The sequence below is a fragment of the Oncorhynchus tshawytscha genome, linkage group LG25 (assembly GCF_018296145.1).
Source record: "Oncorhynchus tshawytscha isolate Ot180627B linkage group LG25, Otsh_v2.0, whole genome shotgun sequence".
Classification (NCBI taxonomy): Eukaryota; Metazoa; Chordata; class Actinopteri; order Salmoniformes; family Salmonidae; genus Oncorhynchus; species Oncorhynchus tshawytscha.
The window spans coordinates 3,847,422-3,864,473 of record NC_056453.1 but is presented as its reverse complement, the minus strand read 5'-3'; the positions used below and the strand labels follow the sequence as shown (position 1 = coordinate 3,864,473).

The 17,052-nt window shown below is 40.6% G+C and overlaps 1 pseudogene; it reads right to left on the bottom strand.

Moving 5' to 3' along the window:
- Positions 1 to 263: 263 nt before the first annotated feature.
- LOC112224733 overlaps positions 264 to 17,052 on the bottom strand; it is a 34,730-nt pseudogene continuing 17,941 nt past the window's right edge.

Below are 17,052 nucleotides of genomic sequence, written 5' to 3'. Positions count from 1 at the left end.
CAAGTGACCAGTAGGTATGACAGGCAGGGAATTGCCATGTGTGTTTACAATGAAAATAATCACATGCAGTGTGGTGAAGGGTAAATGTAGGGAACAGTTTAAACATTGCTATTTTGGTTTGGCATGAATGGAGCATTATCCTCTGTGTATGCTGAAATGCAGTTACTGTAAGTACTGGCAGGAATACAAATACCTACCATTCATATTTTGTATCACTGTCCTCGATCCAAATTCAATCCAATTAGCTATTAAAAATGATTTGATTTTAGTCCCGTTAACGGGATGCAATGCTTAAGGAATGCTTAAGGAAAAGGGTGTCAGTGTCGCTACAGTGTTAAGCTACAAACACCAGTGATTGTAATGGGTTGGGACCGACATGGAGGGTGTTGAGCAGCATGTCCAAAGCCGCGGGCTCCTTGGGGGGCGATATTAGACTTGCGTTGGAGCTGGAGCTTACAAGGCTGGCTCCACTTGGGACATGCGTTCATGTCCCTCAGCAACACCAGCAGAGCATTGCAATACTTATCTTTGATTGGCTCAAAATAAACTTGACCCAGCTCCTGAGTTCCCAGCATGCCCTGCAAAAACATCCCCAAAAAGACACTTTCAAAGACACATTCCCTTTGATGGTTTTGACCAGAATCTGATGGTTCCAATTAATATTTGATGGTTCTGACCAATTTTAATCAATATTTAATGGTGTTGGCTAAGAGTTGCTTGTTTCGATGAAGATTAGATGATTTTGACCACGTTATCAGTCGTAACCAGTCATAAACAACCATGAGTGTTCCTAAGGTGTTATTAAGGTGTTATGTCATGTTTATAACAGTATTGACGTGTAAGGAAGAACCTGGAGCTGGGAGATGGCCTGCAGCATCTTGAGGCGTGTCTGGAGGGTGCATGAGCAGAAGGACTGGGAGGGGCTGAGGCACTGCTGCAGCCACGGAATCTCCTCCCATAGGTTGGACACCTGGGGATGGAGGATACACAATCACTTTCTTTTAGGCTACAGAATTGACCAGATATTAGAAAGTAAAGGGTAAAATGGTAATCCCACAGTAATAACTCATACTTGTTTATTTCTCCAGGACTCATTAAATCAAGCACCACGGGGTACCATTAGGTATCAGGTTCTTAGCATGTTAGACATTTTGTTGAATAATTTTAAGTACTGCTAGTACCAGAAAGTACTAACTAACGAACAGAATAACACACAGCTGTCTGTGCGGGTCTCAATACATAGAGGTGTAAAGGGAGACTAGAAAAGTGGTTATGTACCATTTCAAGCTTTTGACAAATTTGCTGTTGGGCTGGAAGAGGTGGCGCAGGCTTTTGGATACAGTGTTTCCTCACATGTGGAGGGGCTTGCACTGCTCTGGAAGGACGAGACATTCAAGACAATGATTCATAGAATTACCAAGCCAAAGACACAGTAAGAATGTACAGTAAGAATCTATTTTCCTCTGTGCATCACTGTTAGGAATGGGATCCTGTGTCCCACAATTTAGGTGTATGTGGTGTGGTGGAATGTGTTGTTCTATTCAGGTTAAGTTGACACAGACACTCTGCTGCAGACTATAGGGCCAGAGGGAACCAGTCATTCTCAGTGCATTCCCAAAGGGGGGCTGGATGTGTGAGTGTGTGTTTTATTGGTTTTATTATCCTTGTGGGGCCCAGAAGTGGGACATTTCAGAAATAAAAGGCTATTTTAGGCTTAGGGGTTAGGGTTAGGTTTAAGGGTTAGGAGTTAGGTTTAGGGTTATTGGGTTTGGGGTTAAGGTTGGCATTAGGATTAAGGTTAGGATTAGGGTTAGGCTCAAGCCATTTAAGTCAATAAATGCCCTATTCAGGAGAAATTAACTCATTTTCTTTTCATGAGACGAGTCGAGGTGGAATAACACGAAAACGAGCTGCAGCTCAACTCGCCCCCCACTAAACCCCCCCTTTCTTACCGCCCTGACACTGAGTAAGACAGACAGGTATAGCCGTCCGCTGGGGTGCCAGTGTTAGTCAGGGCCCCTTTCACAGTTTAATTAATAGTGTTTGGAGAAGGGGTGCCGGCAGGGCGGGGGGTGGGAGGGTGGTAGCAGACAGCGGTCCTGGAGGCCTGTAGAAGGACCAGGCTGCAGCCAGTCAGTGCTAATTTATACCCCTTAAACTAGCGTCAAGCCTCCGTCTCTACAAGAACAACAAACATGACCCGGTACAGACGATCTTGGCTACCGTGCATGAACTTGTGCTGCGTACTCTGGAAAAGCCTGGCCAGGAGACTGAATGCTGACTATTATATAGACTATTACTGATGACTATATGTCATGTTGCATTATATCATTATGCTATATGTGTATATAGTATACACTGCTACCCCTCTGACTACTATACATGACGTTACATTATGTCATTACACTGTGTATATAGTATAATTATACACAGTATACTATATATATATGCACATACTGTACAACTACTGCAATTACTATGGCATATGACATATACAGTATCATTGCACTATATAAACTATATAGTATAATTATACATAGTACACTATATATACAGTATATGCATATATTATCTCCGACCATTACACTATTGGACTGAGCTGACTGACTGACTGTTTGGTTGTGAAACTGGATTCACAACCAACAGTGAAAATCTTCTGTGTGATCTGGCCTTGACATTCATGGAGCTAATTTACTGTAAGTGGTATTTTAGAAAGAAATGCAAACCTGGGAGCCAGCTAATGGTGAAGCATTGAACAATATCCCCAAGAGATACTTGGCATTTTATATGCTCCTACTCCAAGTGAATGACCCATTATTCATTTTGGGAGAACGGCTGTCTCATGAAAAGATGGTGGCTCATTTCAGTGTGGCACACAGTATGACTCACATTTCCCCTAACCAGATTAATATAGCCCCAGTCTAACCTTAACATCGAGCAGGATTCAGAATGGTCTGATCCAATATCAGTGTTGAGGTGAAAGAGAAGAGAAGATAGAGAGAATGTTTATACCGTGGTACACACAGTGAAGGTGTGCCTCTTTAATGTGTCCCAGTAGCTGGTCTAGCGCCTCCCTCTGGACCCGCTGGCGAGGTGCGCAACCATTAATCTCCCTCCAACCTGCCGATACATACATATATATGTAGATATATAATTATGAACTTTATCAAACAAAGCATACATGTATTGTGTAACATGAAGTCCTATGAGTGTCATCTGATGAAGATCTTCAAAGGTTAGTGATTCATTTTATCTCTATTTGTGCTTTTTGCGACTCCTCTCTTTGGCTGGAAAAATGGCTGCATTTTTTTGTGAGATGGTGGTGACCTAACATAATCGTTTGTGGTGCTTTCGCTGTAAAGCCAATTTGAAATCGGACACTGTGGTGGGTTTAACAACAAGATTACCTTTAAAACGGTATAAGATACATGTATGTTTGAGTAATTTTAATGTGAGTTCTGTTGTTTTGAATTTGGAGCCCTGCACTTTCACTGGCTGATGTCATATCGATCCCGTTAACGGGATTGCAGCCCTAAGAAGTTTTTAAGACTAAAAGTGGTAGTAGCCTACAATAAGGAATAATTTGACTTTATGCATTTTATTCCAAAATATATTTATAGAACAAAAAATGTATTTGAAAACAAAACTCCTATTTAATTTCGCTATCAACCCCCTTATTTTGGCCATTTTTTGAGTTTCAGTTCGGGTACAACCAATACTGTTTAGTCTTTATTTCCAACACAATGGAAGTCATAGTGGACACCTACGAAGAAGGACTGTGTGATGATGGCATCTCAGGTAAGCAGCACTGGGCGTTCTTCCATCCAACTTTTACAGTTAGTTAGCTCCTACGATTCAGTGTCGGTTCATAACATTATACTATATTACATAGATACATACATACCGTAGAATGATTAATCATGCAATTATTATTCTCAAGTTAACCAAAAACATTTAGCTTTGAACGCCTGTTCTCACCATTTTCAGTTGAATGAATCTAACTTTCTTTCATGGCAACTCATAAGCAGGCCATGTCCTATTTGTTTCATAGTCAATATATAATCTTAATGTCATGACAGTGTAACGGTTAGCTTTTCTTCACAGAAGGATGAAAGAACACAATATGTCTGTCAGGGATTGCTATTCTGATATGTCAGATGAAGAGTTAGACCAGAAAGTCAGAGCCATTAAGGCAAGGATGCCCCATGCGGGCTTTAGAATGTTCAAAGGAAGTCTCAGAGCAATGGGCCACCATGTACAATGGCGAAGAGTCTTTGCAGCATGTAGCTGGTATCATTGCCAGAATGATCCAGCTTCGTTGCATTGCTCTGCAAAAAGGTTCCTGCACCCCTGTCTCTCGTTGTCACGCCTTAGTTATCTTTGTTTTCTGTAACATTTTGGTTAGGACAGCGTGTGACATGGGGGATTTATGTGTTTTGTCTAGTCTAGGGTTTTTGGTATGTTTAGGGGGTGTTTTTCCTCGTTTAGGTGATTATGTAAGTCTATGGTTGCCTAGATTGGTTCTCAATTAGAGGCAGGTGTTTATCGTTGTCTCTGATTGGGAACCATATTTAGGCAGCCGTGTTCTTTGGGTATTTTGTGGGTGGTTGTTTCCTGTCTTTGTGTTCTCTGCACCAGATAGGACTGTTTCGGGTTTTGGCACGTTTGTTATTTTGTATTTGTGTAGTTGTTCACGTTATCGTCTTTTATTAAACATGTTGAACACGAACTACGCTGCATTTTGGTCCTCCTCTCCTTCCACGGAAGAAAAACGTTACTCGTCCACATTGATAAAAATCATAAATTGATAAGGTAGTAAGATGTATAATGTCTCCATCAAATCTAAGTAGTTATTTTAACTTTTTTATTCTTACTTATTCCAAGGCAAATTTTCAATGACATGAAATCGGAGTTCTTCATAACTGGTAATGCATAAATAATGAAGCAGATTAAACATTTCACCTTGAATTCCAATGTTTTTATCAAGATAAATAAAAAATACAATTATTTTGTATGCATTTTGCATATGTCCTATCATCTAATGAACAACCACAATACCAGTCTGGTGTTAAGCTTTCTGTGCTGTATTGACATATCCTGAAAATATCCTGAAAATGACATCTGCTGCTTTAGATTGACCGGTCATATCTCAGTTATTATTTTCATATCTACAACATAAACTGTTTTCTTTACTTTCAGAGTGCAAGCTGATCAAGGGGTCGAACATGTAGATTTTGCCAGATGTTCCCTGTCTGAGGCCGTGGAAGATTTATTGTTGTCAGAGGTGTCCACATTAAACTGTTCTGTGTTCTTTCTCTCTGCCTGTCTTGTTGTACATGGAACCTGTCTCACATGCACAGTCTGGAGGAAGAAGGATACCTTGACTTGTCAAATTCTATCCACCTCTTCTGTGCGGGATATGTGTTCAGATCTGTGGGCAGATCGGCAGCATTTCACAGAGAGTTGGAATAATCACCCGATAAGTACGGAGGTGAACCTTACGCCTCACCAGCTGTGGCATGTCGGAATGCTCCAAACACCTGTGTATATATATTTTTGCCTTGGCACTACACAGCTGATTCAAATGATCAAGTCATCATCAAGCTTCAAGTGGTATGTATGTCTAATAATGACATTATCTTCTATTGTTTGTCCTCATGTATCTGTTTTTCAGCAAACAGTACTCTTTGGCCACTTAGTGTGGACACCAGGTCAGACCACACACACACAATAACTGTCTCTCTCAGCTGTGTCGGTGAACCCCTCCCGCATCTGATCTGGCTGACACAGAGGGCACATCATGATCATAGGTGAGAGGTCAGGTCAACAGGAAGTATTATTAAAGATATGCTTTACATTGAAATACAGATACAGATGTAGTAGTCCCAGAGTTAATGAGCCAAGGTCAGTTTTGAGTTTCACTTCCTGATGATTATGATGACTGACGCGGTAGAATAAAAAAACAATGCCTAATCATGTTCTCTCTCTATCCATCTGTCTCGTCTGCATGTATGTTTTGATGTGAGTGAGGAAGCCATTCCCGCCATCACCACCTCACCCGCTCTTAAGATAACCTTCGGGCCAACCGGGGGCTGGTTAGGAGACACCACTAGAGACACTGAGAGAGAATATTAGGGTAGCACTGTAATTCAATAATCATATGCTGTCTGCCTCTGTTTTACCTCTTTCCCTTTCGGTCTTCTACACCTCTCTCCCCACCTTGTCTTTCTTACTCGTTTTATAATGCACACCATAAGTGCATTTAAGTACAGATTGAACTTGTATTTATAATATAACATTACAATTTTCATAATTATAATGCATTATGTATTTATAACACCTGGATAATGAACCTCTTTCAATAAAGCGTTTCACATTCTCCACTGGTTAAGTATCTTGTTGAAAAACTATCCTGTGTCCTCAGATTAATGCAGATAAAGGGAGTTAGATATGCATAGTTTTTCTTCTTCTGGATGTGTGAATTACAAATCAGCCTTTACTTTAAATCATGTTTCTAGTCTATTGCATAGTTACAATGTGTAATCATTGATGTCCCAGGAGCAGGAGTGGTAAACACTGTTGAAGTGTATAATTGTAATACATACATGCAGACACAGCATCATTCAAATAATGAAGTTTGATACACCTGGTATTGGATATGACTGAAAAAGATTGTCTCAGAGATTTAAACCTGAACCACACCTTTATTTGCCAAGGAAGATTAGATGATCAGTGAATATATTCAATGTACAGGCTACAATGTGGGAATCTCATGCGTGGTAATAACTACAGAACATGTATATAGGACTTGCGCCCTTGGCACAATAAAGTTATTATATTCTACTCAATCCATAGGCTTCATTAATGCCACTCAGTCTTGAAGTTTGATACAACAACTTTGATAGCTGAGGTTCATAGGTTCTGAACTAATATTCATACCAATCTAACGTTTTAGGGTCCAAACACAGATCGGCAACATACTGCTAGCTACAAATCCATAGGCATACAGTTATTTTTATCCTCCACTACACAATAAGCAAGTAAATAGTTAGCTAGCTATGTTACTTCAGCTGCATTGGAAGGCAAGCTTACGTATTTGTACTTTTCAATTTGCAGTAAATGCTTTAGCTAGCTAGATTCTTTACATCCACTGTTTCACAAGATGACAGCCTGGTTTACTGGTTTTCTCAGAATTCCCTAAAACATTAAACAACATGAATTAAAATTCAATTAGCTAGCTAATTGTAGCTAGTCAGATAACATGCTAAATAGCGATTTTCCATCTTTAAAATAACTTTATGACAAAAAATGCACAAACATTTGTCTCTACATTAACTAACATATTCCTCTCAATTGTAACATTTTTTGATTGACTTATGACGTTATAACAACTTACATTTGGTGACACTTATGTTGTGTCAGCCATCTTTGCTGAAGAAAGTTACATTCAACTTACATTCGTAAATTTGTCAGTTGTTCTCAGACGAGACTGGTCTGAAATCGGTGTCGATAGCCAGAGCGAATTTACCACCTATGTCTATCAACAGTTATCTCTGTGACCTCATGAACATTCTATTGAAATGGTTACTTGCATAGTGGAGTCTTTTGTTAAGACATGTAGATAGCTAGCTAGCTAAACAATGAAACAAAATCCCAACTCATGACGTTACTACCCTGCATGAATCTGCAGGTAGCGAACCAACCAGGTTCAATGTTAGCTAGCTAACAATAGGCTATAACTAGCAAAGCAAATGGGTCTGAGATACGAAACATATTACTACACAGATCATACACGTATTAGTTAGCAAGCCAGCCAGCTAACATTAGCTAGCTAGCTAACAGTTTGCTTTAACTGTAAATGAAAATTACTTTCTGACAAAATTTGAAACGTGTGATTTCTGAAAATGTAGCTAGCTAGACTATGTTACCCATATACATGGATGGACGCTTCTCCCTCTCTGTCACGAATGCCATGGTTGCCCTTAGTTTGAAGATGTAATCTGCAGACAGGTGTTTTCTCCATCTCTTCAGCTATCATACTCAAATTCCACTGATTTCAAAACCCGGTCCTCCAGAAAGTGGAGAGCAACAAACACTTATGCAGTTCTACTATGTGATATCTTCAAAAAAAAAGTCAGAAAGAATTACCTATAAATACCGACCAGCTCATATAAAATGGCGCACGACATAGCAGGTGACCTTAATCATACATTCAATTATATTGACAGATGCAGCAATAAAAAAGGCAAATTCAAGCAAATCCAAAGTGCAATCTAAAATGTGACAATTTGAGATTACTCTTCCCAACTCAAAAAGACCTTTTTTCTCTCAAAGTAAAACAAGCTGTTCAAGAATTGACTACATTTTTATTTCCAAAAATGCTCTGAACAATTTACTTAAAATGCTCTGAACAATCATGCTTAACTATACTTAGCGACAGAATATAGAAAATGAACAGAGCATCTTGAAGACCCGAAATGTATTAATTAAATACCTAAATTAAAAAGAAAATCTTTACCAATACAAATGTAGACATAGAGAACAGTGAAAAGCCACCCCCCAATGTAATTTGGGATTCTTTTAAGGTGTACATTAGGGGAATGATAATCAAACTCTGCAAAAGTTAAATAATTAAAGAAAAATAAATCACTATTTTAGAAAAAGCACACAAAAAATGTTACAAGGTAAAGAAGAAAATAGCATTTCTGATTTTTTACTTTTGAAGAGAGCCAACATCTACAGGTTAAACTCAAATAAAGCAGAATGAGTCCATGCAACTTATTATGTGACCTCTTAAGCACATTTTTACTCCTGAATGCATTTATGCTTACCATAACAATGGGGCTGAATACTTATTGACACAAGACATTTCAGCTTTTTATTTTTTATTAATTTGTAAAAATGCCGCTTGCAGAAAGAATTAGACAGGACCAAAAAATATATAAAATACTTAAGATGCTTAATAAGTAACAGGAAACAATATAAATATAATATAAATATACTTTTTCCCCATTACTCAACAAAATGAAAGCAGATCTAATTAAATGGAACATTCTTTCCATGAATCTTATAGGTAGAATAAATCTCTTCAGAATGGCTTGACTCCCAAAGTTTTTACATTTATTCTGGGTAATCCCAATTAACCCACTGAAGACATTCTTTCAAAAATAATATTCGATCATAACAGTCTTTATCTGGACAAATAAAAGGAAAAGGAAAGTTTGACATCTTCCTAAATCAGAGGTTTTAACCTTCCAGACTTTGAATTGTATAACTCGCCACCCAGGGCTTTTACTTGCAACATTCAGTTAAATGCAATAAAGAGGAACAATGGGTACATATTGAAGAAGCGCACCCACAGAATCTTTTGAAGTGTCTATTTTCTAAGCGCAAAGCTAAGAACATTAACAACTTCATAGTTAAGATCACTATAACAATACAGAAGAAAACGTATTCTACAAGAACCAACATCACTCCCTAAAAACACAACCATACGGAAACATAATTTGATAGCTTTTCAGAATTCACCAATACATTTGTTTACATGGATAACTAAAGACATAGAAACCGTAAATGACTTGGTAACAGGAAATACATTTATTACTGACCATTGCAGATCTTTTCAAATACATGCAACTTAAAGACATTTCTATTTGAAATCTTTTGGACGTCAGAGTAATCTTGGGAACCCAATTTGAGTCAGAAAAGAATGTACATGTCATAGGTAAGATATGCAAACCTTGCAGAGAGCCTATCCAGCTGACAATATCAGAGAAAAAAATATAACCAGACAAAAATATGAATGCAACATGCAACAATTTCAAAGAATTTCCTGAGTTACAGTTCATATAAGGAAATCAGTCAGTTGAAATAAATTCATTAGGCCCTAATCTGTGGATTTCATATAAATACATGGCGATGTGCATTATCATCCTGAAACATGAGGTGATGGCGGCGGATGACTGGCACGACAATGGGCCTCAGGATCTCGTCATGGTATCTCTGTGCTTTGAAATTGCCATTGATAAAATGCAATTGAGTTCGTTGTTTGTAGCTTATGCCTGCCCATACCATTATCCCACCGGTGCCATGGGGCACTCTGTTCACAACGTTGACATCAGCAAACCGCTAGCCCACACAACAGCATACTGTCTGCAGTTGTGAGGCCGGGTGGACATACTCTCAAATTCTCAAAACGATGTTGGAGGCGGCTTATGGTAGAGAAATCCATTTATTGTCCCCAGCACAAGGTGCACCTGTGTAATGCTCATTCTGTTTAATCAGATTCCTGATATGCCACACTTGTCAGGTGGATGGATTATTTTTGCAAAGGAAAAATGCTCACTAACAGGGCTATTTGAGCTCAGGAAACATGGGACCAAAGCTTTACCTGTTGCGTTTATATTTTTCTTTAGTGTTCAAACTACTGGAACCAAGACTAAGAAATAACTGATATTGGCACAAGATGGAGGTAATGTTGGAACATAACTAACAAAGTTACAGTTAACGAAAGTGTACGCTTAATCCAGTATAAACTATTGTATAGAATTTATTATACAAGAGTGTCACGATCGTCTAAGGTGAAAACAGTTGACCAAGGTGCAGCGTGGGGAGCGTACATACTTCTTTATTGTAAGATGTCACCAACAAAACAATAAACGAAACCGTGACGCCAACGTAGTGCTCAAAGGCAACTATACATGGACAACTACCCACAAATACATGTGGGGAAAAAAGGTACCTAAGTATGGTTCTCAATCAGAGTCAACGATAGACAGCTGCCTCTGATTAAGAAGCACACCCGGCCAAAACATAGAAATACAAATAATAGAACAAGGAACATAGAATGCCCACCCTAGTCACACCCTGACCAAACCAAAATAGAGACATATAAAGCTCTCTACGGTCAGGGCGTGACAAAGAGACAAAATTCACAATTTTACAGCACAACGGCAGTCATGTCTGCAGTGTAAAACTAACAATGACTCAATAATCCATGCCTCCTGGAATGCTATGAAGTCCAAAAGTTATGGGTGGAGTTAGAAATTTGTCTCTCAGAAGTATTACAATGTAAATGTACTTTTAATCCATCTGTCTGTATATTTCAAGACAAAAGCTAACGGGGATCCAAATAAACAAATACACCCCCACACACACACACACACACACACACACATACTATACAGTCAAACACACTACACATCCCATCCCCCCTCCCTCAGTCACACTGTATACACAGGGGTAAACAGGTTAGTATAGACTCTCCCTCTAGATAGAGAGAGCATGGCAGCAGTGTCTCGCGGAGGAGTAGAAGAAGGAGGGAGGACGATGTGCCGGTGATAAGACGGCAGCAACACGGGCGTCTTGGTTATCCCCCGTGGGCCCCTGGAGGCTGGGTGAAACACCGTGAGCTCTATTCCCGGAAAGGTTCCTGTCCTGACTGGACAACTAGCCTCTTTAATGGCCCCGGGTGGAGAGAGTGGTCCTCGTATAAGGGCCTCACTGTTGGGCCTTTACGGCCCCAGTTCTTACTGACATGCAAATATTTCCAGTGGTGGCCCAGATAGAAAACACAAACACGAAACCGTTGAAATTAGCTCGGAGGGAGGGGAGAGAGGGGAGAGAGGGGAAGAAGGGGGGGAGAGGAAGGGAAAGCCCTGCAGTTTCTCTCTCTCTCTCACGCTTTCTCTCTCTTGCTCTCTCAGTCATGTATACAGAGAGATATACAAACACTCACAAACATTCTGTACAGTGCACACGCACTATACAGACTTGCACAGACAAATGCATACACTCATTGGTTTATGTCTGTATGTGTTTAATATTTTTAACACGAGTACGGAAATAAAGAAACGTGCTTAAAATGAACACGAGCCCGCACACACAAACGTGCAGATAATCAATTACATATGTTACATATACAATAACGTATACATATTGAATGTGTTCTAAAAGCCAGAGTACAAACGGTCTATTCTCCAGTCATACACTGGAGTTACATCTCCCTCTCTTTCCTACCATGGACATTCAGGTCAGGTATTGAGAGACCTAAGAAAGTCAACACCAGTTGACGCACTGAGGTTTTTAGGCACACACTCTAAAACTCATCCCACACCTTGCCGTCAGGAATCCCACTCGGAATGTGGAAGCGACTGAGGGCCGGGTACATCTAAATAGCCTAAATGGGCTTCCTCTCCTTGTGTCCTTACTGAGAGAGAGAGAGAGAGAGAGAGAGAGATTAAGGGAATGAGAGAGAGAGGAGGGGAAGAGACAGAGCTTGAAAGAGAGAGTGCGAAAGAAAAAGGGAGATGAAGGAGATAAAGAAAGAGAAACAGATATCGAAAGATCGAGAGAGAAGAAGAGAAATAGAGAGCAGTTCTGGCCACTCATCTCTTCAGCTGTTGACTTGGATGACTTCACACCACTGATCTCATTGGCCCAAACACACGGCTATGGTTACACACATTGACATCCGGCCTGGATGGGGGGTCCAGCTGCCAACCACCACCCACCCAATACCATGGAAGACGGAAAGTTGAAACAACGTTGGCATTGGAAATTCTGCTCACAGGACACATTAGATGGTTCAATGAGAATGACACACACATTAATGGACACATATGCACGCACGGATGCACGCACGAACACACACACACACACACACACACACAAAGGAGGGGATAGAGAGGTGGACTTACTGGAGGGAGAAGCGCAGGACAGGGTGGAGGTCTGGGCAGGACCCCATCCCTTCATGTTGTAGGCAGACACCTGGACATAGTAATATGTTCCCTGTCACAGAACAACACAAAGAGATGGCATTAGCACAATGCACTATGAAATACAATGTAATTAAATAAATTAAACAAAATACATTTAAAAAATGTTACCATTTTCATGGGTATTTTTAATCATTACTTGAGTGACTCTAATAGTGATACAGTTGACAAATGAAATATTCCCTTTCATAGCATATACAGTGCGTTGGGTGGCAATGTATGTCCCTTCATGTCTTATACTGTGTGTGTGCTTTGGTGTAACAAAGCCCAGCGGAAAAGCATTGTAGAGATTGTATTTAATATGCGTATGTGCTGCTTACTATCGAGTGCCTCCGCAGCTGACCATAACTCACTGAGGCCAGGCCCAACATCAGGTTTCCTTGACCCCTCGATGAACTACAGCTATTACAGCATGACCCAACAGCCACTTCCATCTCCATGTCTCTATGCATCCCTACGTGTCTGTGTTGCAGTGTGTATGTGTTTCTATCGCCATCTCTATGTGTACGTCCCTATGTATCATGCATCCCAGTGTGTGTGGGAGGCTCCCATCCCATGTCTACAACAGCCTACCACCACAAGTAACACGACACATGGTCTTGCTGTGGAACCAGCCTGCCCTCCCCTTTTCAGCCAGATCAATCAGGCAGCCGCCAGCCACTTCCTGACCCCACGCTGCCAAGGGGCGGCATGGTGACAGGAGACACTCTTTTCACACCACTTCGCTACAGCTACGACAGGAAGTGATTTTCTTGGCAGGTGAGTAGAGAATTTTCAGTGCCATTATTAAAGTGACTAGTGCCATTATTAAAGTGACTAGTGCTATTATTAAAGTGACTAGTGCCATTATTAAAGTGACTAGTGCCATTATTAAAGTGACTAGTGCCATTATTAAAGTGACTAGTGCCATTATTAAAGTGACTAGTGCCATTATTAAAGTGACTAGTGCCATTATTAAAGTGACTAGTGCCATTATTAAAGTGACTAGTGCCATTATTAAAGTGACTAGTGCCATTATTAAAGTGACTAGTGCCATTATTAAAGTGACTAGTGCCATTATTAAAGTGACTAGTGCCATTATTAAAGTGACTAGTGCCATTATTAAAGTGACTAGTGCTATTATTAAAGTGACTAGTGCCATTATTAAAGTGACTAGTGCCATTATTAAAGTGACTAGTGCCATTATTAAAATGACTAGTGCCATTATTAAAGTGACTAGTGCCATTATTAAAGTGACTAGTGCCATTATTAAAGTGACTAGTGCCATTATTAAAGTGACTAGTGCCATTATTAAAGTGACTAGTGCCATTATTAAAGTGACTAGTGCCATTATTAAAGTGACTAGTGCCATTATTAAAGTGACTAGTGCTATTATTTAAAATGACTAGTGATCCATTTATTAAGTGACCAGAGATTTGAGTCAGTATGTTGGCAGCAGCCTCTCTGTGTTAGTGGTGGCTGTTTAACAGTCTGATGGCCTTGAGATAGAAGCTGTTTTTCAGTCTCTCGGTTCCAGCTTTGATGCACCTGTACTGACCTTGCCTTCTGGATGATAGCGGGTTGAACAGGCTGTTACTCAGGTGGTTGTTGTCCTTGGTGATATTTTTGGCCTTCCTGTGACATAGGGTGCTGTAGGTGTCCTGGAGGGCAAATCAAATCAAATCAAATCAAATTTTATTTGTCACATACACATGGTTAGCAGATGTTAATGCGAGTGTAGCGAAATGCTTGTGCTTCTAGTTCCGACAATGCAGTAATAAAAAGCAAGTAATCTAACTAACAATTCCAAAAAAAAACTACTGTCTTATACACAGTGTAAGGGGATAAAGAATATGTACATAAGGATGATGCGTTGTGCAGACCTCACTACCCTCTGGAGAGCCTCACGGTTGTGGGTGGTGCAGTTGCTGTATCAGGCGGTGATACAGCCCGACAAGATTCTCTCAATTGTGCATCTGTAAAAGTTTGTGAGTGCTTTTGGTGACAAGCCAAATTTCTTCACGACGCTGTCTGTGTGGGTGGACCAATTCAGTTTGTCCATGATGTGTACGCTGAGGAACTTAAAACTTACTACCCTCTCCACCACTGTCCCGTTTATGTGGATAGGGGGGGTGCTCCCTCTGCTATTTCCTGAAGTCCACGATCATCTCCTTTGTTTTCTTGATGTTGAGTGAGAGGTTATTTTCCTGACACCACACTCCCAGAGCCCTCACCTCCTCCCTGTAGGCTGTCTCGTCATTGTTGTTAATCAAGCCTACTACTGTTGTGTCGTCTGTAAACTTGATGATTGAGTTGGAGGCGTGCATGGCCACGCAGTCATGGGTGAACAGGGAGTATTGGCACCCTTGTGCGGCCCCAGTGTTGAGGATCAGTGAAGTGGAGATGTTGTTTCCTACCTTCACCACCTGGGGGCAGCCCGTCAGGAAGTCCAGGACCCAATTGCACAGGGTGGGGTTCAGACCCAGGGCCTCAAGCTTAATGATGAGCTTGGAGGGTACTATGGTGTTGAATGCATTCTTACATACACTACCATTCAATTGTTTGGGGTCACTTAGAAATGTCCGTGTTTTTGAAAGAAAAGCACATTTTCTGTCCATTAAAAGAACATCAAATTGATCAGAAATACAGTGGAGACAATGTTAAATGTCTACACAGTGTAGACAATGTAGGAAATGACTACTGCAGCTGGAAGCGGCTGATTTTTTTATGGAATATTGACATGTGCGTACAGAGGGCCATTATCAGCAACCGTCACTCCTGTGTTAGCTAATCCAAGTTTATCATCTTAAAAGGCTAATTGATCATTAGAAAACCATTTTGCAATTATGTTAGCACAGCTGAAAACTGTTGTTCTCATTAAAGAAACAATAAAACTGGCTTTCTTTAGACTAGTTGAGTATCTGGAGCATCAGCATTTGTGGATTTGATTACAGGCTCGAAATGGCCAGAAACAGAGAACTTTCTTCTGAAACTCGTCAGTCTATTCTTATTCCGAGAAATGAAGGCTATCCCGTGCGAGAAATTGCCAAGAAACTGAAGATCTCGTACAACGCTGTGTACTACTCCCTTCACAGAACAGAGCAAACTGGCCCTAACCAGAATGGAAGTACATTAAAGTGTCTAGTTTGAGAAACAGACACCTCACAAGTCCTCAAATGGCAGCTTCATTAAATAGTACACACAAAACACCAGTCTCAAAGCCAATAGTGAAGAGGCAACCCCCGGGATACTGGCCTTCCAGACAGAGTTCCTCTGTCCAGTGTCTGTGTTCTTTTTCCCATCTTAATCTTTTCTTTTTGTTGGCTGGTCTAAAATATAGCTTTTTCTTTGCAACTCTGCTAGAGGGACAGCATCCCGGAGTCACCTCTTCACTGTTGACATTGAGACTGGTGTTTTGCGGGTACTATTTAATGAAGCTGCCTGTTGAGGACTTGTGAGGCGTCTGTAAGCACACCAGCCAGCTGGTCTGCGCATGCTCTGAGGACATGGCTAGGAATGCCGTCTGGGCTGGCAGCCTTGCGAGGGTTAACACGTTTAAATGTCTTACTCACATCGGACATGGGGAAGGAGAGCTCACACTCCTTGGTTATTGGCTGTGTCGGTGGCACTGTGTTATCCTCTAAGTTGGCAAAGATCGTGTTTAGCTTCTCCGGAAGCAAGACGTTGGTGTACGTCATTGAATTGCAACTCCACTTTGTCTCTATACTGACGTTTTGCCTGTTTGATTGCATTGCGGAGTGAATCACTATTCTGTTTGTATTCTGCCATATTCCCAGTCACCTTGCCATGGTTAAATACGGTGGTTCCTGCTTTCAGTTGTTTTGTTTTGTTTTGCCGAAAGGAGGGTGTGGGAGGGTCTTGCATGAAGTTGGAATAACAATGGTTGAGTGTTTTTCTAACGCGAGTACTACAGTCAATATGCTGATGGAATTTAGCCTTTTCCTCAAAAATGCTTTGTTACAATCCACAAATACAATAAATACAGCCTCGGGATATATGGTTTTCAGTTTGCATAAAGTCCAGTGAAGTTCCTCCTCAAACCGTCATGGTATCGGTTTGAGGGGGGAAATATGTGGCTGTGACAATAACCGAAGATAATTCTATTGGGAGATAATACGGTCGGCATTTGATTGTGAGGTATTTTAGATTGGTTGAACAAAAGGACTTGAGTTCCTGTATGTTATTACAAATACACCATGAGTTGTTCATCATGAAACATACACCCCTCGCCCTTCTTCTTCCCTGAGAGATTTTTATTCCTGTCGGCGTGATGATC